The sequence below is a fragment of the Oxyura jamaicensis genome, chromosome 9 (assembly GCF_011077185.1).
Source record: "Oxyura jamaicensis isolate SHBP4307 breed ruddy duck chromosome 9, BPBGC_Ojam_1.0, whole genome shotgun sequence".
Lineage (NCBI taxonomy): Eukaryota > Metazoa > Chordata > Aves > Anseriformes > Anatidae > Oxyura > Oxyura jamaicensis.
Window position 1 is genome coordinate 128864 of NC_048901.1, and position 3780 is coordinate 132643.

At 46.7% G+C, this 3780-nt stretch overlaps 1 protein-coding gene across 1 annotated transcript in view; it reads right to left on the bottom strand.

Moving 5' to 3' along the window:
* Positions 1-2295, bottom strand: part of AGTR1 (angiotensin II receptor type 1) — a 26895-nt gene extending 24600 nt beyond the window's left edge. The window contains exon 1 of the mRNA XM_035334663.1: positions 2254-2295. The gene's annotated coding sequence lies outside the window, so the exon portion shown is untranslated. The remainder of the gene's footprint in view (positions 1-2253) is intronic.
* Positions 2296-3780: the final 1485 nt, after the last annotated feature.

Genomic DNA, 3780 nt, shown 5'->3' on the forward strand with positions numbered 1-3780 from the left:
CCTAAAGCAAGAGAAGAGAACTCCCTAAAGCAAGAGAACTCCCTAAACGCATTCCCTTATAGAAAACAGAACAAAATCACTGCATCACAGAAAACCCAGAAGTGTATGAAAATGCACTGACTACCCACTATCTGAAATGAAAATTTTCATTTGACCCTCTCCAATTCCTACCTCCATGTCTGCAAACACAGTCTCTGTTTTGAGAGTATTCTGGAAAGTGTAAATAAATCATCTTTGTGCATTTGCCTCTTCAAGTAGTACTCCAAATAGTAGCAAAAGAAATGAGATGCACTTCCAGATATTTTTAGACATTAAACATAATTAAAAGTGGTAATATTCAGCAGGGAGCACCTACAAATCTTTCACCTTCTTGTTCTAAGCAGGTTGTGGAGTTGTGACATTTTAAACTGAAAGGCAGCACACTCCTCATTTCTGCAGTGCTGTGGATACTACCATTTCCGGCTGTTATTTGCTGTATTTTAAGGCAGTAGCTTCTAGTTGCAGTTTGCACATGCTGTCCAACCCAAACAAGGTATTTTTTTCCAAGCAGGAAGGCAGGACATCTCATATCATTGGAAATGGGCCCCCTTTTACCTACTCCAGTGTAAAAATTAACTCTTTCCATTTATTACCTTGGCAAAAGTAAGGGGAGAATGAAACCAACTATTCATGATAAAGATGACTTCCATCTCTTAATTGTAAGGGACCACTTTGCTTTCTCAGTTTAGTAACAAACTAGGAAGCACACCATAGAAATCACTGATTTTTCTCTGCTATGTAATTCAAGCTGTAGAGAGGAAAAGTGTACAGAAATACCATGTTCCTGTTGGAAAGGCACATTGCTAAAGATCTTTAAGCTCTTAATAAATGAATGAGAGCTTATTTTTGTAGGCACTTCATGGTTTTGAAAGATACTGTAATTCAAGAGATTATGATGGCAACAAACAAAATGAGCTGCCAAAGTCAGGAGCATGAAACATTTGTCAGGCACTAAAACAGAGCTAGGAGAGCCCTTCTAGATCACCATGGTAATTAACCTGCTTCAGGCCATACTCAGTTCTCCTTGTTCAGGCAAAAATCTAATCATTTTAGCAGTGCAGGTTCATGTAAGTAAAAAGAGATGACAGACCCTGCTTCCCCCCTCCCTACCGCCAGATAAACAAAAAACCCTTCATCCCTTCTTGAGGCTTGTGATTTTACTGGGTCCATTTACCAGTCTACCTCATGCTATGTCACACCACACACTTGAGATACATACTGCTGCTTATGGAAGTGATAGAAGTTTACAAAGAGTCAGCATGTTCTGGACAGAATCCTGCTGTCATTTATTGCCATACAACTCATTAATTACAGTGGGTTTGCAGAAATATAAGTTGGCAAGATCAAATCCTGCAAATTAATGCTCGGACATATTGTGATCTGGTTGTTGATTTGCTCAGAAGAATAGAGGACTTCTATATCTGTAATTAGCTGCTAATAACTTAATATTTTTAACAGACAGAGAATAGGAGGATAGTAAGTGTTACAGAATTTCACCTATAAAGGTCAAAGAACATATTGAATTCAATTTTATGAGTCGAAGCTGAGTTTGGGAGCTAGCTAAGGGACAAGTCTGGTTATGGAGACAGCATGCTACCCCATTTTTTAAGAAACGGGTACCAGTTGCTAACTGGTGGAAGTTTTATCACCTGGCTGCTACATTTTATTTATTAAGGAAACAAATGTTTGCACAAGTCTAAAAAAATAATCAGCCTTGCTTTCAGCGATTCTTTATTAGTTTATCTCACGGATTTAGCACGGTAACAAAAACTTCAAGTGCTCCTCTGATCTTGCCCTGAAGGCAGGGGGCTGGCTGCTGCGGACTCGCGGAGTCGCCTCAGTGGGGAAATGAGGTGACTGCCTCCAGCACCACACCTTCTGCCAAGGGTGCCTTTGCTCTGTCTTCAGGCTGGTGCAGGCCAGAAGAGCTCATGCAAAGTGCACGGCCGTGAACGTGGGGGGCCTTTATCCGTCTCCAAAATCAAGACAAACGCGTGGCGTTGGCTTAGCGAGTGGGTCTTGAAGGGCGAACCGGGGCGCAGCGTTTAATTGTCGACAGCCTGCTCGGGAGAAGAGCCTTCCCCTGCCACCTCCGAAGGAGAAGAGCGGGGGGGCAGCAGGACGCAGCACCCCGATCTCCAGGCGCCTTCCTACCCCCCCCCCCCCCCGGGGCCCGGCAGCGCACCCCCGGCCAGCCCGCAGGGGCCGCCTTACCTGGCTCGGCGGCAGCTGGCCCCCATGGGATGGGACAGGGCAACACTTCGCCAGGCTCTCCCTCCCCGGCTGCACCACTCCTCTCGCTCCGCTGCGCGGCCCCCGGCTTTATAGCGAGGGGCGTTGCGGCGCAGTCCGGCTCGCCGCCGGCTCTCCCCACCCTTCTCCCGGGACGTGCCCCCCTCCGGCCCAGCCCCCTTACACTTCCAGCCCCCTGGCCAGCGGCACGCCCGCGGCCGGAGACCCCTCCCCGCTGCGGGCAAGGGGGCTCGGGGGTGCCTGGCACGGGATAGCACGGGGCTGGCCGGGACGGGACGGGCGGCAGCGGGGCTGCGCAGGGCCCGGGGCTGCTGGTTCAGAGGCAGGAGGATGCTTCTGCCTGCGGCTGGCCGAAGGAGCAGCCACAAGGCGTACAAACGTTTGTAGTCTCTCTAGGAATTCCCCGGGCTGCCCATGAGCACACCTGAAGTGATCTGATCATCGTCAGCGAAGTTGCGATGTATGCAAAATAGGCGCAATGAATCTGACAAACTGTATTCTCAGGGAGTGGTGCGAAGGAAGGAAGTATGTTACCCTCCTTGGAACGGGCGTGCACTCTTCAAGTTACTGCTGACATGAAAAGACTTTGTGAGGGATTTTTTGTTTCTTTGTTTTTCTCTTTTCTAAACCTGGATCTGCTAAACAGAACAGGGAACAACACTCAGGCAGGGTTTCCAACATTGCTATGCTCACCAGGAACAGCGTTTTCATGAGTTCTGTTTTTATTTTAAGGTCCACGGTTACAGACAGAGCTAATGCTTCCAATGAGAACTGCACATTGCTTTCTAGTCTTTTATACACCCACTGCATTTTTGAAGGCCCTCTTAAGGAAAATGTGGTGACCTAGGATGGGACTGGTAATGTAAATTTGCTGTGGCTAAGAAGACTGACTGCAATCTTAGTGATAACAGCAGGCACACCATAAAGAAACATTTGCATTCTGCAGTAATAACAACTCTACTGGAATAATAATTGCTCTTCAGCATCTGCAGGTGTATTATCAGCAAGGAATTGGCCAGTTATAATTTGTTTTTAAAAGTCTCTTAGCTAAAATGGAGGTTTGGATAGAAATACAGAACTGAGGTGTATTGCATGAACTTAATTGTTCCAGGATGGATCATGGGTGTGTTACATGGAGACAGTAGCTCACCCATGATAAAGTCTTTTGCCCTGACCTTATTTATGTCACGTCAAGAACAAAACATCTGCCTTTTCATCAGAACAGTCAGGATCGGAACCGTTTATATTGGCTGCTTGCTGCCCTCCTTTACTGGGGGAGTTTGTAATTGGCTTCCTCTCTGAGGAGATCATGCTGAGTTATCATCTAATGTGCACAACTGTGTGTGTGTTCACAGATTTAGCATAACAGGGAGTGGAAGCCATTGCCAATAAGTAGTACTTAGGCCTTTGCAGTCCCTGAAGCCAACTACTGCAGTTTGCTCTTTTATTCCCAGATATGTTGTTGGTTGTATTACGTGGGGCTCCTGA